At 47.1% G+C, this 27,703-nt stretch overlaps 1 protein-coding gene and 1 long non-coding RNA gene across 5 annotated transcripts in view; one reads left to right on the forward strand and one right to left on the reverse strand.

Annotated features, from left to right (window-relative positions):
* Positions 1–24,651, forward strand: part of LOC113459253 (uncharacterized) — a 338,631-nt gene extending 313,980 nt beyond the window's left edge. For both annotated transcript variants that reach the window (XR_012579357.1, XR_012579356.1), the window contains exon 13: positions 638–24,651. This is a non-coding gene — a long non-coding RNA (uncharacterized LOC113459253). The remainder of the gene's footprint in view (positions 1–637) is intronic.
* Positions 1–27,703, reverse strand: part of BMP2 (bone morphogenetic protein 2) — a 107,664-nt gene that overhangs the window by 50,161 nt on the left and 29,800 nt on the right. The gene's annotated exons all lie outside the window — the stretch shown is intronic.

Below are 27,703 nucleotides of genomic sequence, written 5' to 3' on the forward strand. Positions count from 1 at the left end.
TTTCTGCAGCCTTGAAGAAGCTCTACTCGACATTTGTTTTCAGATTCAAAGGAATTTGATTAACATTTTGCTGTTGCCCATTACTGAGTACTCTGAGTTGAGCTGGGACCAGAGGAGCACTGGATGAGTAAAGCTCTTCTCTTATTTACAGCCTTGTTGAAACAATGAAGTAGCAGGAATCTCCTTGGAGAGCAATGGATCACAGCACTTGTCATGATCATTTCCAAATCAAAGATGACTTCCAAGGAGCAGCAAGGGTATAATTTTGGAGCCAGTCAAGCCAATGGCAAAAATCCCAATTTCTGCACAATACTGTTAATGGAGCCTCTGAAATTTTGGAGCTTCATGTATTATACATTATATACTATAGATTATATTATGGCTAAAAAGGCTTGCCCAAATTCAGCATCTGTGAGCCTTACAGAGGTATGACCCTAAAAAGGAGTGATGAAAAAGGTCAGCCTAGTTTAAAAACAAATACCACATTTATAATGAGGCCAAAGGGAGACTGAAGAATTCAGTACTTAATATACTGACACCTGCCACTTGCAAAATATCTCCACCACTAGAAACAAATATCTGGGAGAATTTGGAAAAGTTTGGTCACTCATTTGTTCCTCCTTTGTTTCCATTTCAGTCACTGCTCCATCTGTCCAGTGACAGCACTGACATTGCTAAATGTCACAAAGTGAAGCTGCCACAGTTGCTCCATGTGCTGCTCCCAGGTGAGAAGGCAACAGGAACAGCTATAATTCTTACAAAACAAAACAAGGCAAAAGAATATTTGCTAATGTTTTTGGATATAGTTGTTAGGTCCCAGGCACAGGGATTAGTCAGAGTACCCATAAATATCACTGTCACTGAAACTCTGATTTCCAAGTTCTTGGCTCCCAACACCCGCCAGCTTTGAAACCCAGCTGAGCTCTGGCTGCTGCACTGGGAAAACCAATCCCAAGAACGGGGATTTGCCTGGCTCTTGGTCCCCACCAGCCCATTTCAGGAGGGGAAGCAAGAGGCACATCCATGTGGTGTGTGGTGAATCTCCCAGTAGGAAAACGCCCCCACTGTAAATCCTGCAGGTGACCCCTCAAGCTCCATTCCCGATGTCACAGCTTCCAGTGGCATCAGTGGAAGGGATCAGCCCCAGGGTGACAGAGCAGATGTGGAGCCTGGCAAAGCACCCAGGCCAAGTGTCACAAGTGCTCAGGTCAGTCTTCTTTCTTATCTGCACATCTCTGCTGGGAACCAGAGTCCTGGTGCTAATAAATATGGCAGTTCTGACTGTCATTTAAGAAAATTCAGTTTCCTAGAGAAACTTCAGACAAAAGAGCCAACCCAAGATATTTATCACTTCTCACTGCATTAATGCAAACAAAAACATTGCACGCTGCAATAAATCCATTATGGAGTCTTACCAGAACAAACTGATATTCCCATGGGGCCAATTTCAAGCTGGAAGGGTTTGGGTTGGTTTTTGCTATTAATATTCTTTCGTAAGGGAGAAGGCATTTTTCAATTGAATGAAAAACTTTGCCTCCAAAAATGTCCTGTTTCATTGAAAGATTTAGAGGTTTCAACAAGAAAAAACGAACACCAGCAATTCAATGAATGCCTGAGTGAGAGATTTGTTCAGTGTTCCCCCTCTCCCCATCACCTCAAAAAAGTCAAAAAGTAAAATATTAACTGAAAGAACCAAATCCATCCATGTCATCAACGTTTTTCATTGGGGAGAGCCAGAGTCCCTGGCTACCTCCATCATTTACTTTGCAATAATGATATGTTTATGTGTTAACCCCAGAATTAGCTTGGCTGAGCCAGGAATGCCCACAAGGAGTCTCTGAGGGACAGATTTGTACCTGCAGAGCAGGACTGGGAGCAGTCACACACAGGCACAGGCAGGGCCAGCCCAAGAGAGAGAGTGCCCTGGATTTGCAGAAGCAGAGCTCAGCAAAGCTAAATGGCACCATTTAGGCCTGAAAGGAGAGCCCAAGTGCCAGCCAGCACAAGGAGATAAGGAGCACCCTGGAGAAGGGCACAAAGGTGGCACTGATGAGCAGCGCTTGGCTTTGCTCCCGCAGGGGTCACAGCTGGGTCCTCTATTAAATTTTTCTCAACACAGCAGTATTGAGAATTATACCAAGTTACTCATTAGTGTTTGACAGTGCTGGCATCAGCAAAGACAGTCAAAGGCTCTGTTATCTCTTTTTATAAGCTGGAGAATTTGGCTCTGAGGAGACAAAGGTCCAGCAGAGTGTGTGGGGAGTATCACTCCGAAGGTGCATCCTGGGTTTAGCTACAAGAGCCTCCATCTGGAAATACCAGTGACTGGTAAAAATGTGTCTATTCTGAATTTTTTTAAAATTATCTATTATACTATAAACTATTTCCATTTCATTAGCAGTATCCTTTTGGAGCTGAGGCTCCTGAATGCAGCATTCAGGTTTGTCACACTAAATCATCAGTGTGGCAAAGCTGCTCCCAGTCATTGCTCTGTTTATTTTCAGTGTCCCATCCTATCAGCTCAAATTAGTTGGGAAGAGGTAAAGCAAAGACAACAGGCAGTTTTTAAGGTTGCACCAAGTAGAAGGTAAGAAAATATAATAAATTTTATTTCATGCCTTCTTGCCAATTGCTAGAAATGTGCAGTCCATATGAATGCATATAACAAGGAGGGAATGTTGGGAAAACCAATAAAGATTTTGTGGTCTTAACTATAATGAATGTAGTTTGATATAGAGTCTGTTTTTCAGTGCATGGCAAAATGAATCATAAAATACTGGACCTTGAAACTCCTGCATTTTTTAACAATAGCCTGGGGACAGTTTACAGTGTAATGAATTGTAATTAACCCACCTTCAAAATCTTTTATGAGTATTTTGCCAATTAGCTTCGCATGCTTGCTAATGACTCATGGCCAGCGCATGTCTTTACAGAGCAGGGTTTACAGCACACACCAGCCCGGGAAGGCAGCACGGGGACTCGGCATGGGGAGGGACACGCAGGTAAGACCCAACCAGTGCTAGCAACCTTCACATTTCTGCACTCAAAGAGCCTCCGCTGCTCTCCCAGCCCCAAAATAACTGCAATAATGTATAGCGATGTCAAAAGGCTTTGGTTTCCGAAGGATTGCGAGGAATGCGAAGGGCTCGAGTCCTGACATCTGTTGTTACTTAGTACTAACATATATAATGCTGCTAATTGCTGAGCCATCTTTGTTTTCCTTACTTAGCACTAGGGTTAGAATTATTTTATTTTTGTGGTTCATGGCTTCCTGCCACTTGCAACACAAAGTCCACTCTAAAGAAAATAAAACAACTACCAGGCTGCCTACTAACAGTGTGTGGAGGGCTGGGGCTGCCTCTTCCCCCTCTTCTGTTTCAGGTTGTGTTTTGGTTACTTTTGGGGTTTTTTTTAGAATTAAGGTAAGAAGAGCCAGCAGAGCTGGGACCCGACCAGTGCCACAGCAAAGGCAACATGGGCCAGTATCCCATCTCCCAGCATCCATCTCCCAGCATCCATCTCCCAGCATCCATCTCCCAGTATCCATCTCCCAGTATCCCATCTCCCAGCATCCATCTCCCAGTATCCATCTCCCAGTATCCATCTCCCAGTACCCATCTCCCAGCATAGCCAGGAGGTGATGCAGGCAGAGCAGAATCCATCCCTCCCCTGCCGTACCCTCCTTGCTCCAGGCAATCCGTGGTTTATGGACTTCCCGAGGCAGAGGCTGCCTCCAGACCAGTGTGTTTTAACAGCCACCCATGGATCCATCCTCCTCAAATGTTTTTGATCCCTTTCTCAAGCCATTTATAACTTTTGGCCTCCGCAACATCCTGTGGCAATGAGTTCCACAATTTAATTATGCTTTGTATGAAAAAGTACTTCCTTCTGTTGGTTTAAACCTTCTTGTGTGACAGCACCACCAGGTCCCTCTAATTCTTAGGACAACCAGTGAACAGCCAGCTCCTATTTGCTTCTTTCTGTGTCAGTCATGATGTGACAGACCTTTACTTAACCTCCTGCTTCTGTCACCCCTGTCCAGCCTGCAGGCTCCTCATCTGCTTATTTTTCCATCTTTGTGGAAGCTGTTGCCCATCTCTCCTCATGTTGAATGCTTTCCTTCCTGTGCTTTCCAGTTCAGCCCAACTCTCCTGGAGTTCCATGGCCAGAAAACTCTAGCATGGAGATGCAGTTTCACTGAGGAGTGTTGTAATGATGTTTTCTGATTTGTTCCTGCCTCTTTGCCAGGTCATTCCTAACATGATTGTTGTCTCTTCTGATGGACTTTAAATGATATTTGCAGAGCTCTCTTTTCTCAGTGTTATTTTTAGGGCTGTGTGTGTGGAAGTACAGTGAGGGTGAGTGTTGTGCACGTGCTCTGCCTGTGTTGACCCTGCCCTGCATCAGCCATTTCACTGCCCAGCCACTCAGCACCAGGGACCTTTTCAGTCTTGCTTTGTGGCCACATTTGCACCATCTGCAGAATTTCTCTTCTCTCTGTTCATCCTTTTACCAGACTATTTATTGTTTATGCATATGTATGAAGACTATCAAATTAGTATTTCAACAACAGCTCAGTTCTAAGTAATGCATGGAACCTCTCTCACACAAAGACGTGTGGCAGACACCAGCCAAGGCCTTGAGGGGACCCACCAGTGACCTCCAGTGACTGTGAAGGTTCAGATATTTGTACCCATCCTCCAAAAAGGAGCTTTTAACCCCTTATAGCTGCAGGAAAGAACTTTGTTTTGTCATTTCCTATCATGAAGCCTTGTTGCAGACAGTTTTTAGGCATTTATGTTTATTGGCACAAGTCTCTGAACTCCTCTGAGCATGTTATCAATATTGAGTGGGTAAGCAGGAGAAATCAGTGATAAGAAGGCCCATCTGGTGTGTCAAGTATTTCATTCCCCAGGCAGGGATGTGTCATTTGTTGGTTTATTATGTTTAATAACTCGCAGTCTGTCCCTGTTGGCTGTGCAGACCATGGGCACAGGTTGGTAAGAAAGACTCAGCTCCACCAGGTACAGAATCCCTCCTGTTTACAGGTGACCTGCACACCTTTGGCACTGAACTCCTGAAGTTCACCAGGCAAACCCCCAGAATGTGTCCTGAATGCCCAATTGCAGGAGAGCTGAGAGGTGGGCTTGGCTTGGGGTGCTGCTGGAAAATGCCCAGTGCTGCTCTCAGCTCCCTCCTGTCATGGAATTCTCAGCTGCACTGGAAGTGAGCTCACCTGAAACTGCCCTGCTTGCACACTCTGGCTGAAGAGATTTTTCCCTTTGCCAGTTCTCCTGGAGGCTTATCCCTCATGGCAGTGTGAAACCCCACAGGGCAGTTAGCATTGCCAGGCCATTTCCTTATGTCACTAAATGTCACCTCTGCTCTGTTACCCCATGTCATTCTCACTTCCCCGTCAGTCTGCTGCCCCAGGGTTTGGCAGGAAGGGCCAAACTTGTGATAAACTTCACCTCAGCTTGTGCCTCATCCTTGAAAGCCCTGTGTTTGGGAAGCATCCCCGAGCACTGTGACCCTGCCCTGGCTCTCTTGTGGTGCCATGTGGAGTTATCAGGAGTTTCTGAGTGTTCCCTCTCTGGGTGTTGCTCCGTGCACCACTCTGCACCTGCAGAACCTGTTTGCTGGACATGCAGATAATCCACTGCAGAATTGTACCACAAACATGACCCTGGTGCTTGCAGAGAGCCTCAGTGGAAGGGGAGCCAAGATTTACTGCAGGAATTGTACAGTTCGTGTTGTGACTCTTCAGAGTTGAGCACCATGTTTGGACCACAACTTTTTCCAAAGAAAAACTACAATATCTGCATATTTCCAACCACACTGATCCTGCTGTAGTGACCTCAATTGCAATCCCAAATCTTCAACCTGATTTTCCTCTTCTTATTTCAGCAGGAGCTTTTCCTGTACTGTGCAGGACTGGACCATCTGTGTACATCCAGGTCATGGAAAAATATTATTTCTGTACTAAATGAGATCAGTGTGTCCCCAGTGTAGAGGGACTGCATTTACAGTCTCAACCACTTCCATACACTTCCACTTTTCCTCACAGGGATCTAATCCTGAATCAGGGAATGATGGCATTAAATTCAATAAGGGCAGGGTTATTGTATGTGTTATTTTAGCTGATCTAACCTGTCACAAAAATGTGTTGAATCTCTTTTATTTTAAGAGCAAAGTAAAACATCTGGTTATGTAATCAGTGGGAATCACTAGACACCTACACAGGAGAGCTGCAAGCATGGAAATACTCAGATACATATTTGAAGTAACACCACAGTTTTTTGGGTGGGATTCTTTGCCCTGCTGCACTATGTCTGGACAAATAATTTGGATGTTGACCACTCAGGTAATGTAATCCAAAATCCTGTTGCCCGTGTTGCAAACAGAAGAGGAGGAGAGAACATTTCATTCCTGTCTCAGGCGGAGCAGAGCACAGCTGTGGTGTTTCATGGCAGGCAACAGCACTGCTGTAACCCAGCAGAGCACTGGTGGGGGGTGTGAACTGAAATTGTTGCTCTTCTGCCAAAGAGCTGAGGCAGAATGAGTTCTTTTTTACTTTTTTTTTCCCCTCCTCATTGACTCCAAAGCATAAAAGCAATCAGTGTTCCTGCAGTGCAGTAGGAACTGCATGTGACATCAGCACCCTGCCATGCTGGAGCTGTTCTTTCTGTGCACAGAGAGGGGGGTCTAACGTGGATGGGTGGGAAGGGATGGAGGTGCAGGGGCTTCCAGACTGTCCAGCTGAATCTCCCCATCCTGCTGCTGTGCCTTTCACCAGCTGCAGGGCAGTGATCTCAGCACTGAAGCCAGTGCAGGTGTGCTGCATCAATTATCACACACCCTATCACAGAATCACTGAGCTTCAAAAAGACCTCTGAGATCATTGAGCCAACCTTGATCACCACCCTGTCAACCAGACAGTGGCACTGAGTGCCACATTCCATCATTTCTTCAACAATTCCAAGGACCCTGACTCCAGCAGCTCCCTGGGCAGCCCATTACAATGTTTACCAACCTTGCCACTGAAGAAACTCCTCCTGATGTCCAGCCTGAACCTATCAAAACTCTCAGGACAGATCCAATCCCATCACTGATTAGCATCTCCTTTTTTTCTCTTCTTTAGCACTTAGCCTCTAACACCTGGTGGAAATTTGAAAGGCTGGAAGTGTCTACTGCACCCTTGAGTAAAATGCCATCCATTTTACAACAGACCAATTAATGCATTTGTCTGTAAATCCCACAGTGCCTCTTTGTTTAAATGCTTGCTCCTTATTCAGGATTATTCACTGAAGTCTTTTATTCCTGACATCCCCCACAGTTTAGAAAAAAACTTTTCTCCGTGTTGACAAGCTGTACGTGAAGCAGCTCCTCAGGATGGGGCAGCTCAGTGGCTTCCCTTGGATGTGTAACACTCAGCTAAGGACAGGTTTTTTGGGAGGGTCTTTGTGGTTACCTGCATTCTTTTGGGCTAAGCATTCATTTCTTAGGCAGAAACATAATTTTTATATTATCTTTTTTTCCCTGAAAAACAGATTTTCTGTTGTCCTTTCCAAACAGTAGCTGGGAACCTGGCTCTCATTCCAGCCTAAGCCCATCTATGGCATGTATTACCAGTCCTGCACCACTGCACCCCTTTGCCTAAAGAGTTCCTCTTTCATTCTTTATTCAGAGACACAGAGCTACATCACACTCTCAGTTACAGCACTGAGCGACCCAGGCACTTCTGCCAACTTGGAAACAAGAGGTGAACTAAAGAGTTTCTATTTTTGCATCAAAATGAAACAGGTGGGAAGGACGCGTGGAACTTATCAAGCCACATAAATACTTTTTTTCATGTTAAAATTTGAATGGAATGGAAATTACAATCTTCCAGTGTTGCTGCAGAGCAGCAGTATTGAGTTTCTCCTTACTCAGCCTTTAACAGTAAGACCCAGGTGCAGTGGAGCTGGAGTTCTGGAATTTGCTTCCTAACTCCATCTAACTGTCTCCTAGGTCTGCCCTATTTTGAATTATTGCTCTGCCTGGCACAAGGGATGTTGCTGGCTCTGGAGAGAGGAGTCAAGTCTTGCAATAGTTTTTTTACAGATTGCTAGCTGGAGAATAAGAACAGCAATGAGCTGCTGGATGGCAGAAATCAGTGGTTTTCCCTTTTCCTACCTGATTTATGGCAGTGAACCTCCGCTCCCACACTGAGTTAGGTGCTTTGGCTCAGCCCAGACACTTGCAGTGTGTCAGCACTGAGCCAGCGTGAGGTGGAGAGACCAGAGCCACGCCAAAGCTCTGCCTTTTGAACCAGAGCTCTCCCAGCCCCTTCCACCTCCATGGCAGAACAAAACCTGAGGGAAGTGCCCCAGCTGAGGTGGAGCGTGTTCCTAGGAGGACTTACTAAAGCAAAACCTGCATCCAAAATGGTTTTTTAAATTATGACATAGTACAAATAAGACAGACTCTACCAAACACTTGGTTGTCCATTGCCGAGGGGGTAGGAGCAGCTGCAGCACTGGTTGCACAAATAAGTAACCAAATGGATGGACAGACAATCTAACAGACTCCTGATGCCTTCCCTCACCCTTAATTAACGGTGTTCAATAAATAGCCCTGGCTCTGCCATTATTTTAGAGCAGGTAGGGATTGATCCAGTACTGCAAATATTGCCATCAGCCCAGCTACAGCCTTCACCCATGTGAAATCCTACTGGAATCAAATGGATTTGTCAAACTGCATCTGTCCAGCTCAGCAAAGAGCCTGGGACCATGACCATGAGCTTTTTCAGTAAAATGTCCTGCATGGCCCATTCCATGGGAATGTGCAATGTCTGCACTGCTCTGTGCCACAGGCACCAGAGCAGGCTGCTACTGGCAGTAAGCTCCAAGTCTAAATGAGCTTTAAAGAGGATTCAAACACTTCTCCTGTTATCAAGCTGCATTTTTAATTTGAAATAAGAACAGCTTTCTGTTATGTTAAGGTTTGGAGGGCTGGCCAGTCATATACAGACATATTTAATTTTTTACCATTTTGTGCTTACTGGTTGTTTCTTGGTTTGCAACAGAATCTGGAATCCAAAGAGCAAAGTATTTGCAAAAGCTCTATGGCTTCAGGGTCTTTGCACTCCCAACAGCAGGAGGAGATGAGAAGCTCCCAAGACAGGCTGTTCTCCTGAGGCTCCCAGCCCAATTTCCAGGAACTGGGGCAGGTCCAGTGCATTCAAGGGGATGGATTTTCCTTCAGAGGGACGAAATATTCAGGTAGGATTCAACTATGCAACCAAACCATTGACGGTTGCCTGTCACTTGTCTAGACACGTTTCAAAAGGGAATGAAATAAAAGGAAGAAAAATTCCCTGTCTGGGAATTCTTACCCAGAGACTTGCACAGCCCAAGAGCTGGGTAATTCTCCTCAACTGAATAAACATCAGAGGCAGTCTGAGAGCAATTTGGCTCCAGAACAAATATTGTTACTGAATTCTTTGCACCTGCAGTGGCCAGGGAAATGATAATACAGCCTCTCCACATCTTCCTGAGCCAGGCTTTGGAAAGCAGCTGGGAAGCATCTCCCATCTGCCCCAGCACAGAGGGCTGTGTGGGCAGGGCTTCAGTGAGACCCTGCTGGAATCATCACATCCCAGAGGGAAGTGTGGGTGTCAGCCTCTCAGGGACCAGTTACTGGTGGCCTCCTTGAGGGACTCAAGGACCAAGCAATTGGGGAGAAGAAATGAGCTGTGGGTAATGGTCTCACCTGGTACCACCTCAGGCACATCAACACAGCCATGGCTGATGCCCCTGTGAGCACAGAAATTTGAGCTCATCAGCACCACAGCTGCTCAGCTAACATGGCCTCAAGACAGATAAAAATAGGGGGTAAATTGTATTTTAACCTGTTTCTCCTATAAAAGAACTTTTTCCCTGGATGAATCCTAGGCAGAAATAGATTTTTCTAATAAAGAGAATATTTTTGAGGATATTTTACTGTATTTGCCTTAATTTTTAGTAAAATTTAGTGAAATTGCTGTGCTTCTGTCTTGTATCGAGACAGAAGCACAGCAATTTGTGCTTCTTCAAGTTATTTGCATTTATCAAAAGCACAGGAAAAATGGGCAAACTCTGTGTTTCACTGGAATGGTTTGTGCACAGTACAAAAACTGTTGCATCCCAATTTGCCACCCTGCATTGCACTAGCTGCAGAATTCAGTCATTTAGTCCTGTGCAAACCCCAATAACTTGCCTTTTAAATATATAATAAATAAAGATGCATTTATTTATTACATGAAGCACATGTAGTGCAACAGGCTGGTGTTGAGGTGACTTTGCTCACTCACAGCCCCAAATTCCTGCACAGTGGCAACAAGGGTAGGAATTTTATACTGTGAGGAACTCACTGCCTTAGGGAGGTATTTTTGAATTTTGTTTTTAAATTATACCTACAAATACACACACAGGGTCCTTGTTTTCAGTCATCTCAACATTCTCAATCTCTGTATCATCTGGCAGATTTAAGAACAGGTGATGACAAAACAATTTGATTTAAGAAAAAAATGGGTAAAGCAGTGAAAAGATCTGAAGACAGGAATCAGATTATTAGGAGAGAACAAAAAAGAGACAACACTGAATTACAGAGCCTAAATTCAAAAGAATTATGCCAATTTCAGTTAGCTAAGTAGCTGTAAAGACTACCAAATATTCCTTATGATTCTTAAGCATATTAACAGATAGTTATTCATATCTGTCCATGAAAATTAACCCTCACAAGAATGCAATTTAATCACTGCAAATTCAGATTGGCAGAAAAAGCACTCTGGGCTTTGTATCACTTGACTGAGCTTAGCAAATGAAAACACAGGAGATTTGGTTGATCCTCCTCCAAGCTTTAGGGATGTGACATGATCAGAAAGGAGCAGGACGGTCTCGTGATGAGGTTTTGATGGTGAGATGGTGCTGAGCCCTGCCTGGGCTGGTGAGCTGTGCTGGGGGCTGAACCCCGGCATGGGCAGGATCCCCCTGCCTGTTCTGTCCATCTGCCAAGGAGCAGCACGTGCCCTGGCAATGGCTGGGTGGTGCTGCAGCAGCACACAGCAGGCTCTGGAGTGAGCCTGAACTAAACCTGCTGCTTTCTGCCCAGACAAGGGAAGGCCGGCAAAAGCCATTGTGTCACTGAGTGTTCTGCTCCCCTCACCACGCTGACAGAGCCCCAGTCCCCTCCCCCCTGGCACCCCCAACCTTTCATTCCTGCTGAAGGCATTCCCCTGGGAATAGCTGGAACATGCCAAGCTCCCTGAAGGAGCAGCCCTGTTAGCAGAGCCTGTTAGATCCAGCCCAGACTTCCCCACAGTACCACATCACAAAACCATTGTGCATCTGGCCCAAATTTAAGGCACAGTTAGCGGAATTGATACAAGAAAGAAACCAAGGACTGAATTAGTAGCCCACAAGGTTGTTTGGGTTTTTTTTCCATGTCCCAGATGAAGTGAGGAGCCATGTGGAGAAGTCCTGTGTCCGCCTCCCAACCCTTCCCAAACGCTCTCTAGGTTTTACACTCTTTCAAACAACTTCATTACCTGCCCTTTTTTTTGTTGCCAGGAGAGGTTAACAAAATTACCGAGGGATGAAACATTCTTGAAACATTCTTTCTGGCTCATCAACCAGGATTAGTGGATGAATTGCACTGGGTGGTGCACACCTAAAGCAGAGGGGCCGTGGGGCTGCACCATCACCTGGCTCTCTGCAAGGAGTCACCACAGAATGCAGGGTGTGGGTTTGGAGGGGAGGCAGAGGGACAAAGCCCCGAGTGCTGGGGCTGCTCTGTGTGACCAGGGCTGCCGTGAGCATGGCACACTCTGGGAAATCCTCCCCAGCACCTGTGCCTATGGGCCTGCCTGGCTGCAGCAGGGCCAGGTGAGCCAGCAGGACCGAGCTCCATGCCTCGGGAAAGCTCAGCTCTCCCTCAGCCCTCCCCTCCTTGCTGAGGAAGGCTGTGCTCCTTGGCAGCACCAAGATGTGCCAACCAGGTGGTTCTAACCCCCAGCAGGGCATAGCCTGCTCTGTCTTTCCCTATGAAAAACAGTGTTTCCAGCTTCCCACCAAACACTCTTCCTACCAAAATTTTTTTTTAATAAACTGCACAGGTTATCAGGACCTGTGACTTGCACAGCACCTTTGCTTTTCCAGGAACCTGCCCTGCATCACTGACAGGTACCAGTGTGCCCAGGGTGTAAGTTTATTCTCTCCTTTTGTCTTTGCTTTTGATCTGTCACAGCCAGTGGGTTATAAAATAAAGCTCTGCACATCCCTTGACAATTATACTTATTAAGGTGGCCCTGGCAACCCAAAACATCTATGGTCGCTGCAATTTAAAACATTTTGTTGCAGTCTTGAGTATCTCCTGAAAACAGAAATTAAAACGATTGGGAAACACAAATGTTTTATAGATTATATGTGTGTCTTCTAGAGGTAGTAGCCAGCTAAGCACAAGGTAAGGGGAAAAAAGCAGAGATTAAAATCTAGGTCAGAACAAATGTTGGACAAGAGCCCATGCTGTCAAGTCCCAGGCGTCCTGCAAGAGAAGGAATGAAAGGGAGCAAAAAGGAATTCTTTTTCTTTTAGAGGTGGAATAATGGCCTTTGCAAGCATCCCATATTATGGAAAAAAGGACATTTCAGAAATGCTATTGCTCCATTCCATCATCTTATAGGACAGCCATTACTGGCCGTTAATATTGCAGATGCTTTGTTACTTGTGCTGCTGTGCTTGTCTTACCCTGCCCCTCCTTCAATCCCAGCCTCACCTCTGGTTTGCTGCTCCCCAGTCTCACAAAACACCAAGGCCTTTGGCCTGCTCAGTCCCCACAGAAGCAAAACCACCCCCTGCCTCTCCTCCAGAGCAGCAGGACTCCCCCCATGCACGGGTGGGCACCAGCAGCAGGACCTGTTTGCACTCCCTGTGCTCCTCTCTCAATGTGTAATAAGCCATGGGCACTAGAGCCAGTTTTCTGCAGCTGCCAAGCGTTTGGGTGCTGCAGATTTCACACCAGTTAACCCCACCAAAGAGGGACGGTGAGCCCTGTGGCTACTGCAGGAGGCAGGACCCCGAGGTGGCCCTGGCAGGGTGCAGGGATCAGAGCGAGCCGAGGCACAGCCCCTGCCGTGCCCACGCCTCTGCCTGCAGTTGGAGCGTGCCCAGGTGCCAGGGCTGGTGTCCGGGTGAGCAGCAGCAGCCGCTGAGCACGGAGCTTCATGCTTCGCTGAAGTCACGGCCTTAGGCTACGTTTCTTTCAAAAGCAGCAGCATTATTTTAAAAGCTTCACTTTCAGAAGTAACTTAAGCACTTCAATAGTAAGTCTTGCTGGCTCGCAGTGAGGTTTACACCCTTAACTGCCTTCAGTTACCCCTGGGATAGGCTCCAGGCTCCCAGCATTTCTCTGCTTCTCTGACTGAGCTACCAGATCTTCAGGACAGGGACTCTCCATAAGATTGGGTTTGAATATCCGTGCCTAAATCACTGGCTTGTTAATGGTTGGTCTTTTTGTTGCGGGGCTGACCCTGCATTGCTCATGGGGCCAAAGCTCCCCTCCCTCACTTCTGAAAGATGCAAAGAAAAGCAGCCCACCATCTTGTTGCCAAATCATTCTCCATGAGAGATTTGATTTGAAACTCACAAAATACCAGGATTTATGAGGAACTGGCTGCAATGTGATCATAAGAACATACCAACATTGTAGCTCCCCATCCTTTGATCTTGGCACTTTAATGATTAATTAGTGCTAAAGCACTGGAAAAATACTTCACTTGAGGCAGTTTAAAGCTTCTCTTTGTATAGATACAAACTATGACTCACATGAAAGGATAACCCAGAACTGCAAGAGGGTGAGATTAACGCAGGAGCCTCTGGTCACATGCAGATGTTTGCCCAGCTGGACAAGTGGCACAATCTGCTCAGCTTTAGGGACTGTTCTCATTAACTGCCTACACTTTCCATCATGCACTGCAAGAAACTCTCTCACCATGGAGGGAATTCCATCCCTTAGAAAGAGACACACGTTCAGGGAGGTGTGAGCCTTAAAGCATCACATCTTATGGCAACTTGCATTAAAGATTCCTCACCTGGGGTGGTTGGAGAGAAGCCATTTTCCCCTTCCTCTGTCACAATGGTGCATTTAAATACTTCCAAATATGCTCCAAGGTGTAGGTCCCACTGCCACCAGTGCTCAGGACAAGGCATGACATGGGAGAGAAGGCTTTTCTTGCATAATCCTGCAGAGTTTACGTGTACTGCGCCAAAAATTGGGTGCTGACCTTACATGTTCACAGCCCTGCCTCTCACCCTTCTCCAGCCATCTGTCCCTGTGCATGCAACCACTCAGGGACATGGGACAGGACGAGAGCACTCAGCCTAATCAGAAATGGCTGAATCCCCCAGCCAAAAGCCACTGCAGACCCCAGAGCCGAAGCTGTCTGTAGCCTCTCTCTCCCAGAGACCTGTGGGCCAAGCCCCCCAGCACTGGGGTCGCTCCAGGCTGGATTTCCACCTCTGCCTGCTGGTGGGAGCAGCCACAGCTTCCTGCAGAGGGACCTGTGTCCAGGGGCTGTACATGGCCTGATAAGCCATGAGATCCTGCCAAAATAAAGTGAGTACAGCCCTTTTCTTTACCCCCCTTCCAGATGAGTGCTGCAAACACCTTCTGATTTCTGTCAGGTTTGCAGCACTGCACATGGAGCCTGCTGCTCACAGCCTGCAAGGGGAGCTGACTTTGTTCTGGGACAAATTTCAGGAAAAGTTTGCTTGGGGTCTCTTTTCTATGTGGGAACTCTAAAGTGAAGTGTTTGACTTGGACTCACCAGAGCAACAAGGATGGTTTGCTGAAGATGCCATAACACTACTTTTAGTTTGGATCTCTCCCACCTCCATCACTGCCAGGCTCTGGGCCCTCAGGATAGGGCACCATCCATTAGGGCACAGTGAAGTTAGGATTTATTTCCGCATGCATCCAATGTTTCCATCCATAGCGTGGGATAACCCTGAATTGATTTGCTTTGAGATCATCACATCAAAGGTACCCTTGAAGCACAGATCCTCAGTGCTTTATTGGCAGTAAGTAGGTTTTAATACTTGCTAGCAGAGCCACTGGAAGTGCTCTCGGTAGAACCTGAAAGGCAGAAGCATTGGCTGGACTTTGTGTTCCTTAGAGGAACTGAGGCTGAGCTCAAGTCCAGTGGAAGTGCAGCTGAGGCGGAGCACAGGTAACAAAGGGGCAAGGCCAAAGGGATTGTGACACACCCACATCACATGAAACAGAGAAATTGTTTTTTGGATTTAAAAAAACACACTTGGCCTCAGAGGAATTCCACACAATCCCCAAATTGAATTGAAATCTGAGGTGGGAATACAGAATTCCTAGCCTGTGTAATGACAGCTCTCTGCTCCCAGTGCTTTGATCCTGTCTCAGTTAAAGCAGAAGGGAAAAGCTGTTATAAATAGCATTAGCTAGGAAACTCCAGCTAGGAGGATTTCTGAGCATTCCACATGAGTTGTGCTGTGAATTTTGGAGGCTGCAAGGAGCTCCTCTTCCCTCAAAACAGGGCATTGGCCTAAAACGGGTGGATACCCAGGGACAAGGGACTGATCTCAGCCAAGCACGGTCATTGCTCAGACCCTGGGTTTCCACATTAGCAGGAATGTCAGACACTAGGCTGGTGCACAGAAATACAGGGATAAGAAAGGGAGAATCCATCTGCTTCTGTCTGTATCCTTTCTCTTCTCCTCCCTCAATTCCATCTAGGACTAAGGACCTTATCCCTTCAAACAACCTGTCAGAAACGAGACTACTTCAGGGTAAAAATTTCAGCCTAAATGATGAGAAAGGTTCTTAAAAAGTCTAAGAATAAATATAGGAAGATCCTTACTATTATGCACACAACAGCAGCTGCTTTCATCCTAAGCTTGGATGAAAGTTGCAGGATGGAAAATACAATTCACAGATGGATAAGCAGCAGTTGCCCTGCAATGCAAATGAGCCAAAGGAGGGAGCGCAGGGAATCATGGAGTTGTGCACAACTTCGGCTGGTGGCTTTGGTATCTCCCTCACCACAGACAGCCCAAAGAAGCTACAGAAGAAAGCAGCTCCACGCCTGATTGCCAAGTAACAGAGGATTCCTGTGCAGAGCAGGGCGAGGGACACCAGGAAAAGCGAGTGCAGCACAGGGAGATGCAGGGTGTGCTCACCTTGTCCTGGCAGGTCACAGCTGCTTGCCATCCTCAGGAGAGGCCATCACCTTGATCTGCTTCCATCTCTTCTGGCTACAAGGAGCTGAAGGGCCAGGAGCTGGCCTTTGCAGCAGGGCTGTGCATGGAGCCCAGCATCAGCTCCACTGCTTGCCTCCTGCTTTTCCAAGCATCCATTCCCATCTCCCTGTGGCAGCTCCTTCAGGGAGTGTGATCTGAGCTTGGGGTCTGCAGTGAAACTCTTAAGTCTTGGCAGATTCTTTGCCTCTGATTTCAGAGAGGACACCTCTGCAGGTCTGGGATCCATACTGGAAACTGGCCACTGCTTGTAAGACATGAGTGCTTCGCCCTAAAAATAGTTAGCAGCGCATTCAGAGCTGGAGAGAACAGAAACAACACTTCTGAACTCAGCTCTGAGCACTGTTTACCCCTTAGGATATCCAGTAATGTTTCCTTCCAGGAGTAACTGCTGGGAGATATCCACACATCTGCCTGGCTTGCAAGGATGTCGGGAGAAAAGCTCTCAACAAAGAGCGGTATCTTACATCACACCCTGCATGCAGGGAGCCCCAGGGCTTTGGCATACCTTTGTGAGGAGCACATTCCTAAGTCGAGGGCTTTTTCTTCACAGGAACACCCTATCCTCCAGCACCAACACACTTAATCCACAGCCCCACGGGCAGAACTCCCCACCACCCACAATTCCTGGGTGATGCAGTGGATTCTGTTTGTAGCCAGATACACTGCTGGCAACCAACTGCTCACCCAGCAGCAAAAAAAAGCAGTGGAATGAAGTCCAAGAGCCGTGTCCCAGTGCCAAGTTCCCCAACTCTTCCTCCATCTCCCTCCCTCTGTCTCCAGAAAAAGAAAACCAAAAAGAGGTGGCATGCTCAGCACATTGAAGTGCTTTGAGACTCAACTGAGTCATCCACACATTGTTTTTCTTTTCAGAACTCAATAAACCAGGATCTGCCAGTATTTCAAGACACAAAATGCAACAGGGAGTCTTTAGCTCCTGAGGTTCCATATTCTCTAGGTGTTCCTGTGCATTTCCCTGTAACAATTTCAATGGGCTAGTCCCCCTTTTTTTGTCCTGGTTCTCTTTGAGAGGTTTATCAGAACAATCCAGACTGGTTTTGTAAATTTGAGTGCCACTGGTGATGCAGATAGCTTTTTAGTTTGACAATTTTTGGAAGGAGGAGATTCCGTTTTCATCTATTTTTCCTAGGGACATTCCAAAAAAAGAAAGCAAATTCCTGCCCTATTTTGGACAGGTGGAGAAGAAAAATGGATGTAATGGACATGTACCAAAACACATGCTGCAGAACCAGGCTCAGTTTAGTCTGGCAGGAGGCCCTGATGTGTGTGAAAAAAGAGAAAACCCCCAGCCCCAGCAAGAAGAGGCAGGAAATCCCAAACCACAGCGTTTGGGGGCAAGAGGTGAATTGGAGCCCTGCTGGCCTGTGCTGCTCTGTGCTGAGCTCCCCGTGGGCTGGGGCTGCCTGGGAGGAGCTGTTCCCCGGGCTGTGGCAGCCAGACTGGTTTGGTGACTGCTGCATTTGCTTCTCCCTGGCCCCCCGCACTCCAGCTGCTGCCCCTCATAATCCTAATCCATCCCCGTGGTGCAGTGCCCTGTCCTGCCTTCCTGCACAGCACTGCAAGCAGCTCCTGGGTTTTCTGTAGGATCAAGAGGAGGAAGATGATCCTATGGCTGCAGGGAAGGATTACAGGTTGGAATCTGTGCCCTATTTCAGGCTATGCTCTTGGGCAAATTGAATTATCTATGCTTTCCATAGTTCCGTGTAAAGAAACTTTACACTTGGAGATGAGGACATTATCCCACTTCCTTCCCCCTCTGAATTAAATATCTGTCAATTCCTTGTGAGATACAAAGGGGCCAAAATCCCACACAAACACGCCTGCAGATACTTTTCAATGGATTTTATACCTAGAGGGTCCCATTGAAATGCAAATATTGGGCCCTTCCCAATGAAACAAGTTTCTGTACCACAGATAACCTAAGCTACAGGAAGTAGAATAGTCCATATGGAAATAACCTTCCCATTTAAAACATGATTAAAATGAGTACCTTTCAGTGCACCTGGAGAGGGATTGGAGATGGCAAGGCACCAGTGGAGCACAAAGCCAGAGGAAGTGGCCTCTTGGAGCCACCTTTCTGTGCTGTCTCCAGGTCTTGGGAGCGCTGCAGAGACTCCAGCAGGGCCATCACCTGCCCTGAGCTGGCAGAGGAAACAGGGCCTGAGCACCAGAGGTGAGAGGATCCATCCCAGCTGCCACAGCCAATCCTGCTGGAACTGCTTCACCCAGGCTGCTGCTGGAGGTGGCAGAGGCACCCCAACAGGAAAGTCTCAGAAAAGAATCTGCTGTACCATCTCCTGCCATCAAAGCTGAGTCAGAAAACTGGATTTGTGTGTGTGTTTTCCTCAAGACACACAGCCCCTACATGCTGAGGACTCCAGCCAACAAAATTACAATTTGGTTCAACTTATTCCTGGAAGCATGTGGGGCACTGACCCCAGTACCTCAAAGCAAAGTCACAGCTCTTCTGCAAAACCTGTGATCATTTTTTCCCAAACAGTGTCCCATTTCAGCAATGGAAATTCTCTGTCTAAAGGTGCACATACCATTTTTCATCAGTGTAACAACAGACAGGGTTGCAGCTCGTTTAATTAAGGAGCCTAATTTCCCTCAATTGCCTGTTTAGGCATCACACAAGTGTTTCATTTCAGAGTGCATTAGTACATGAAGCTCTAAGCCTAAAAGCTAATTTTTAACTTAACCTAATAATGTTAGTAATAACGACCTGTGATTATTGTCTTGTGAATCAGAACCTATGATACTTAAAATAATTAGCATCAAAGCCTAACTAGTACCTTGCTAAATTCATTATTAGACCTAAACCCTCAGCACTGAATTGAACTTTAAAATGAATGTCGGTGTGGGCTTTCCCAACACACACTGGAGGCATCATTTTAACAAATTTAATTTGGAAATGTAGTTAAAGTCTTGATCACCAATCTTTTCTTGGAGGAAGAAACTGGCATTAGCACAAAGTACAATTTGATTAAAGAACAATGATCTATTTTATGTGGTCCCTGCTACATTTGGAGCACACATTTCCCTCCAGCTAGGGAATTACTCCAGAAATACTACACTGCCCCAAACCTGTGGCCAGTGAAGCCCAATAAACTCTCAGGGGACATCTCTGGGGGGCTTCTGAGGGTGACAGAAACCAGCTGGCTTAGGGAAATAATGCTTGGGTAAATCTTGGCACAGGGGAGTCCTCAGTGCCTTTCCACCCCAAGGTAAATCATATCCTCACACTTTTTGCCTCTCTTTTTGACAGTCTGCCTTTCCTCCGAGGTCACACAGAGACTCAGCTGTCCTCTGTGTCTGGAAAGGACAGAGGAGGTGGCTGTCACTCCTGATAAGTGAAGCAGTGAGAAGGGAGGCTCAGAGCCCCGGGACTGGCTCTCCTCTAACAGCTGCAGGAGAAACAAAAACCTTTTCCAAAGCACAGTCAACAGCAAGGGAGACAGAAGGGCTTTGAAGTGTAGTTCTCCCTCCTGGATCCAGTGGGAAGAGGTGGGATCACAGCGAGGGTCTGTGAGCAGCAGTTGTTGTGGCCAGGAAGGGGGGATGGCTTGGAGGAGGTCAGGAGCCCTCAGCAGAGCGTGGCTTCCCCCAGGACCCTGCAGCCCAGCCGTGTCCATCTCATTTTGTGCCTCACGTGCCTGCTGCTGGCAGGAGCTGCTCCCAGCTGATGCCCCCACCAGGGAGGGCTTTGGAGGCCACACCTGACAGGCAGAGCCAACCCAGGCTGGTGGCTGCAGCATCCAGGGCACCAACCCCAGCTGGGAACCAGAGACAAAGCAGAGGAGAAGCTGCTGAAGTGGCAGGAATCACTTATCCTGTGCGTGTGCTACAGAGAGGAACAGCCAGAAGGGCAGACCCTGAGCAATAAGCAATATTTCAGGCATTACGAACACAGGAGAGCTCTGCTGATGAAAGATTTGTAGTTGTTATTAATATCTGTCGGGTCCAAGCTCAGACCTGAGCTCAGTCTGCACTTGAACCTTCTCCAGGTGCTCAGGTTTCCTGATGCAGATCTGCCTGACAAAACAACAACAACAACAACAAAGGCCTGAAAACATGCTGTTCATTTGGAGAAGAATTTCCTCCACGCATCCAGGAAAGTTCAGAGAAGAAATTGCTCACCTGGGATGCATAGCTGTTAATACCTTCTCGCAAGCTTTCCCACCCACAGAACGAAAAGCAAAAACCAGTTGGCTTTGGGGTATAAACCAAATTAGAAACAGGGAAGGGAAACCTACCAACTACCCACAAGGAGTTTGGCTGAGGAACTGTGATGCTTCTGAACATTTGACTTGATATTCTCCCACAGAAAATGAGAGGGAGGCCAAAGCCTAAACATTCAATTACTTTTTAAAATGCTGCTTTAAGCCTTTAAGCTAATTTGGGAGATTGTGCAAATTTTGTCCTGATGTGATAAAAATAAATAAAAAATTCCAGTACTAATCACGTTGGAAGTCAGATATCCTAAATGTCCTCTTTCTTTTATTTATCCCAGCTGCTGCATTATCACAGCCCAACATGAGCAAGCCTAAGACCAGTTGTGGTTAGTATCTGTGACAAGGATCCTTAAGAAAACAAAATCTCCTGGGTGTAAAAAGCTAAAGATGCTGCAGATTGTTCCCACTTTGTTAGGACACAGCATTGCTATGGGAGATCCTCACTGTAAAAGCCTCTCAGAGCTCACTTGTGTTCACAGAAGGTCCTAGAGGAGATTTTATATGATTATGAGCATCTTGGCCAATATTCACCCTGGACAATTAGAATTTTGTTTTTCAATTATATTAATTACTGACAAGGTGCAGGGCTTTCAGCCCAAGCCCCCTGCACAGCCCTGACTGCTCTGAGGTTTCCTTCCCTCCAGCACTATCCTCTGCAAAGCCTCTTGGTCAAGCAGGCCCTGCACCTTCCTCACTAGCAGGTGGAGTCCGGGGCAGCTCTCCTGCCCTCACAAGCCAGCCAGCAGAGTCGGCAGCTCCTGCGAGGGTGGAGCAGGAAGAGGCTCCCGCAGTTCCCCTGCCGGCTGTCAGGAGGGATGTGCAGCCCCAGGAACGGCAGAGTCGGGCAGCCATGAACCGAGTGGATGCTCGGAGGTGAAAGGGAAGGGAGGGGAGGGAAAGGAAAGGAAGGAATAGAAAGAGATGCAGGAAAACTGGGCTAAAAAAATAATTAGGTGTAATTAAACTACTGGAATGTGCTTCTGCCCAGTTTCCTGGGGATGGTACATGTAGAACAGGAGTGAAAATGCCATGAAAATAACAGCAGCAGATGAGCAGGTCTCTGGTTCACCTGGAAGGAGGGAGGTGCACAGGCATTTACGTAGCCTGTGTGAAAGAAAAAATTTGGCCCTGAAGTGTTTGGCATCTGCTCCTCAGTATCTCCACAAGTGGATTTCCAGTCTTCATGCAGAAATCTTTGCATCCTTCCCATAGAAAGCCACACCTGAGTTACATACATGAATCCTTGACAGTGACATTTCATAACCCCACTCATTTTCCTGCCAACAAATGAAATGTCATTCACTACAGCTTCATAGGACTTGATTTAGAATGGAATGAATGTAATTCAATGAGAATACAACAGTTTTCAGGAGTTGGAGAAACTGCCCATGGGGACCACTTTGCTTCAGGCTTTTGCATTCTGGGCACCAAGGGAAATGGGCTGGGGGCTGGGCACGAGTCACTTTCCACAGGAGTTTGTGTGATGGTGCTAATCTTCATCTTCCAGCTCACCTTTGGACAGCAGTGTGGGAGGAACTGAAACGTGGGGCAAAGACTCACATCTGAGTAAACAACATCAACAGCTGAGGTTTTACACCCTGTCTGGCCTTGGCCAGCGATTTCACTGCAGCCACAAACCTGTTCCACCTCTCTCCATACCCAGACCAGTGCACAAATACACACACACAGTCTGGGGGCCCATTCTTACAGGTCAGCCCTTGCTTTCCCCCATCACTTGTGTCCCGTGGCATTGCTGCACTGGCCCCAGTGCTTGGTGACCCTCAGCCGCTCCTTCCTGAGGAAGAGGACGAGGCTGCAGCTCCCTGGGCTCTTCCTCCCTCCCAAGCCTGCCTTGCAGCATTCAGGCATCCCTGTTGATGTAACCTGCCAGCTCTGGGTTGGACTCTGCCCCGCCCGGGGCACAGACCCTCCGGGAGTGTGAGCCCTTGGCACCTGGCTGCAGAATGGCTGCAGAACGGCTGCGGTGGCTCCGTGCCATCTGCTGCTGCTGCAAACAATCCTTCCAGAATCCTTTCAGGTGTGTTACTGCTTCACAGGGAAAACTGTGGGGAGATTTTCATTGCATAACACAGGCAACCTCAGGACCAAAACAGAATGGAGGTGTTTAATCAGAGCAGTCCCCTCCAGTTCCCACGGCAGGGAGCTGAGCCAGATCTACATCTGAGCTCTGCTGCTCGCGAGCCGAAGGGACCTGGGGGTTCTCCACGCTGCTTCAAGCATCCATCAAAACAACTGTAAATGAGTTATGTTTCAAGTATGCAAGAACTTGCTTCTCCATGCCAAAAAACTATTAGTGTTCTCAGGCTTCCAGCAATGCAAAGCAGAGTCTGCAATGTCCTGATGAGAGATAGATGCATTTCCTCTTAGACAATTAATATTAGGGGTGGGTTTTATTGCCATTCTTTTTTATGTTGTTAACATCCTGCCCTCTTTCCTGGTTCCTCCCAAAGAGCTACAATGCAATTTGCAAAACTCCCCTTTGTAAGATGTAAACATTTACTAAACATTGTCTTTCCACTTTGTATTATGACAAAAGAATAGAAGTCAAGATGTTAAATATATTTCTGTATTTGCATCTGAAAGCCCCAGGCCTTCCTGAACATACTTGCAGATAACTTCTATTGTTTGTAGCACGTTGTTACCTTTTTCTGTGGATCATCAGCTCCGTGACAATCCAAGGGAAGGTCTTTGCTGGAAGCCTGTCCAGGAGCCTCCCACCACCAGTGCCTCAGCAGTGTGTCCATGCCATATGCTGATCATCCGTGTTATTCCACCTGATTGGTTCATCCCAGGACAAACCCAGCCTGGCCTCCAAACGCATCCCTGGGATTCGGGAGCCAGACCTTTTCTGCAGGGCGATCCAGCTAAAGCAGAGGCTGAAGCAGTGACTGCAGAGGGCGTTCCTAGAGCCACCAGGCACCAAGGCCTCTGGTGATGGGAGTGATCCTGCTGTGCCTGAGGGGTGGCCAGGCTGTCCCAGCTGTCCCAGGGCTGTGGTGCTGCAGGACAGACCCCGAGTGCGAAGCACAAACCACCAGCACACCAGAAACTCTCCTGAGTTCTCTGGAGCCAGGAACACCTGGAAACACTTCAATCACCTCCCTCACGTCTCCATGAGACAGAAGAAATCCAGGGGCTTCATCAACAGTGCCTTTGCCAGGAGCAATGGAAACAGGACCTTCAGCCCAGTTTGGATGGAGCTGGAGTGCCCAAAGCCCCTCCCTGTGCCCCCAGCAGAGCGTGCCCACCCTGGACCTGTGCTCTCTCCTTTTGTGTTTGCCCCCCTCTCTGCTTGCTATAAACACCATCCTGTATTTTACAGAGGGCAAGAGATGGCACCACACTCATTGATGTTGTAACATTCTCCAAAGGTGCAAAATAAAACCAGTTTTGCATTCCATGTCCCTAAGCAAATGCCTTTCCTTTCCCTTTCTTCCTTGTTATTTTGTGCATGTGTGTGCACATGTATTTTTTCAGGAGTAAAGAGCATAGTTTACCCCATTACACATACACACACACATTCTTTAGGCGCAATTATTTGGAAAATTTCCTGTTAAAATTCCCACTTAATAAGTAAACATCATTTAAAGAAATGCTCAGCATCACCTGGCTGGTTTTTTTTTAAATAATAAGAAAATCCAAGACATGAGGGTGTAAGAAGACATGCCCAACCTGACTCTGTAATACAGATGTGACTTCAGGATATGAGTTTACAAAACTGATTTAAGCAAAAGAGGAAAGACTGATGTTTTCTAGAGCTATAGGAACAGTTTCAGAGCTTAAATCTTTTTTAAAAATCACACCACAACCACAGGGGCTGAAATCTTCCTGAAATTTTTGGAGGGAGGTGGGGCTGTTTGTTTTAAATAGCCTGCTAACCTCATCTGCTACTGCAGACAAGGCCTTAGGCCAATCCTGCAAACACCTCTGGTATTGTTCAGAGCAGTCACTTTTGCACCTGCCAGGAAATTTGGAAGATCAGAGATGCAGATCCACCTCCTGCAACCTCTCTGCCTTCCTGGAAACTCCCCCAGCATAGCTGACTGGGTAGGATTAGGCTCTTGCTACGAAGGTTGATTATGTGATCTCTGTTTCTTCCAGCCCTGCCAGGCAGGGCTTACCTCCAGATGAGTATTTCAGCACATGCTTAACCTTCAGCAATGAGATAGTCATGCTTATAGTTAAGTGTAGGCTTAAAAATTTAGTTGGAAGCAAATCACAAGCACATTCTTACATACTTCTCTGGGCTGGGCCTAACCAGAGCTCTCCTGTTAAAACAGACGTTTTTTTTTCTCCCAACACTTATCCCATCACTGTGATTTCCCTCCTCAACTTCCCACTCCAAGTGCTTCATTGCAGTGAAACCAAGGGGAAATGACATTTTCTCCTCCAGCAGATCATAAACGACAACAAGCATCTGATTGGGAATGAATTTGCAACAAGAGGTGACATCTTCTACTTAGCTCAGCTATCCCAGGCTAACTGTACACACGGGTCTGTCCAAGGCCTGGCTTTCCCTAACGCATCTCCTCTCACACCTCTTGCACTCCCACAGCTCTGCAGGACTCCAGGCACACTCTGAGGCTTTATGGGACTGGGGGAAGCTGCCTCCTCTGTGAAGCATCCAAGAAAACAGAAGGAATGCAGCACATTGCTCCTGCCTAGCAGAGAGTTAATATCCTTGCACATGAGCCATTTCACCTACAGCAAGAAGTGAAAGCATGCGACTACACCCAGCAAATGATCACAGAGCACCCTGCAGGGAATCTGCTTCCATTTCAAAGGGAGAGATCAAAACCCACAAAGAAGAGAAGGGGGGGAAAAAAAAGGAAAGAAAGAAATAAAGATGCTCCCAGCCTGTGCATGAGATCAATGTTGGGCCCAGCCTCAGAAGTTTTCAGAGAGGAAGGGAGAGACATGGACTGGAGAATCATAGAGCAGCTTCAGTGCTGGATTATTTATGTGCTGGGGGTTTGATCCTACACACCAAAATAAATGGGAGGTTTGCCACCAACTTCAATGGAAGCAGAAACAAGTCCTATCACCTTCAGGTTTATTGGCTGTCTGCAGAAAGTTTTAAATTTTATATAGAAATTAAACAGAGGATAATTTGACAGTTTAATGGTGACGTCGTGGTTTTTACATTAAAAGAGACACAAATTTATCCTTTGGGTTTTGCAATTATTTTTTCCTGCCTGTTGGTTTTTTAAAAGAAGAAATCTCATGTTTCAAGGGAAGACTGATAAAAATGGGACATTCCTATGCATAAGAAAAAAAAAAAGCTTAAAGTTCAGTCGGGCCCTACATGTCTCACTCAGGGCTCGGTAGTTTGAAGCAGTTGGCATTAGTGGCAGCAGCAAATTAGCCATCCTGCAAGTGCTCCACTCCTCTGCCAAAAACAGAGACTGTCCTAATTTGAACTATGCCAAATAGGGCATTTGACCATGAAAAATGACTTTAAAGAGATGGAAAAAGAAATCAAATCCTGTATTTGGCACCCATTGGCCGGTCCAAAAAGTGAGGAATCTGCTGAGTGACAGACCAAGGCTCAGGACTCCCTGCAGCTCCAGCTCCTCAGGAAGTCCAGACCTAAACTGATGTGGAAAAGCCCAAGTAAATAACTTCCCCACCCTTCACTCATTTAATCATTGATTATTAAATTAATCCACTCATTGAAGCCACTTAGTGCCAGTGCAATAAGCTGGCCCAGTAAGGCTGAGTTTGGGCTCAGCAGCCTGGTGGCAGATATTTAAAGTTAGGACAACAATCACACTCCATCAACATGCAGCTTAATAAAATGATCTCTCTCTGCCTGGTTTGGTTCATTTCTTTGGAAATCCAAGGTGCTCTGAGTGGCAGCTCCTCAACTCCAAGCAGACTGAGACAGGACCCAGAGTCTGTTCAGATCTGACAGCCAGCAGCTGCACAGGATGGAGACCACAGGTGGGAAATTACAGGACTGGGGAGCAACAGGAGAAATGCAGCACCACGGCAGCCACCCAGCATCACCTGCCACCTTAGGGAGGCCTTTTCCAGCCATCCTGTGGGACTCCTGGAACAAGGAGTCATTGCCTGCTCCCTGTCCAGCAGTTGCAGGAAGGTGGCTGTGCCCACAGCTCTCCTCCCCTGCTCTCCACAGGGACATCTCCCTGTGTCCCCTCACGGACAGCTCAGTCCTGGGGACAGCCCTCACCCACCAGCTCCAGGAGAGGGAGCAGCCCCTGGAGCAGGGGCAGATGGGAGATGGAAGGAAACATTCGGGGTTCACACAGGAATGAAAAAACTCTGGTTCTTCCTTCTCCCACTGAAAGATTCCACCACCTAGGACTGTATTATTTCTTATGAAAATACAGGGGGATCCTTGTTCTGGGCAACAACAACAACACGTCTTTAAAATCAACTGTGAGAAATACAGCATGACCAAAACGATTTGAATTTATGCCACGTTCTGTAATGAGTTTTTTTGGTTTTTTTTTTTTTTTTTGATTGCTGCTTTGGGGGATGAGGAAAGAGGAGGAACAGCAAAAACATTTCAAATCAACATAAGAGGATTTTTCTTTTCCCTCTCCTGAGATTTTCCCACTCCAGTCAGCGCACCGGAGAACATCCCACTCCCCCAGCCCGGCAGCAGCACGGAGGCATTTCTAACACCAAATGGCCGGAGCAGGAACCCGTCCTGAGGCAGGGGGTGGGGCTGCCCTCCCTGGGCCACAAGGACACCGCGTCTGGGCCCACATTTCCCTGGCACAGCCCGGGGCGGCGCGGGCAGCGCGCTCCGGCCTGGCTGCCCCCGAGCAGACCAGCTCTGCCGCTGGATGCATCATCCCCCATTTGTACAGAGCTTTGAAAGGCATCCAACGGCCTAACTGGGAGGCCCTTAAATTAAAGTGGGGATGGGATTTGGAATCCACTTTAGAGCCTGTGGTTTGGAGGGAAGTATGGGGATCCATTTCATCTGTGTTGATATCAATGAGCCCAATATAAATGTTTTCGGCACTTTTATTCCTCCAGCCCTGGGGTTTACACGAGGCTTGGCATTTTGTTCAGGCTTTTTTTCCTTTCTCTGTTGTTTTTTTGCACTCTGAAGCCTCTTCCTAGGGTAATTTTGGAAGAGAGGTG

Source organism: Zonotrichia albicollis, chromosome 3 (assembly GCF_047830755.1).
Source record: "Zonotrichia albicollis isolate bZonAlb1 chromosome 3, bZonAlb1.hap1, whole genome shotgun sequence".
Lineage (NCBI taxonomy): Eukaryota > Metazoa > Chordata > Aves > Passeriformes > Passerellidae > Zonotrichia > Zonotrichia albicollis.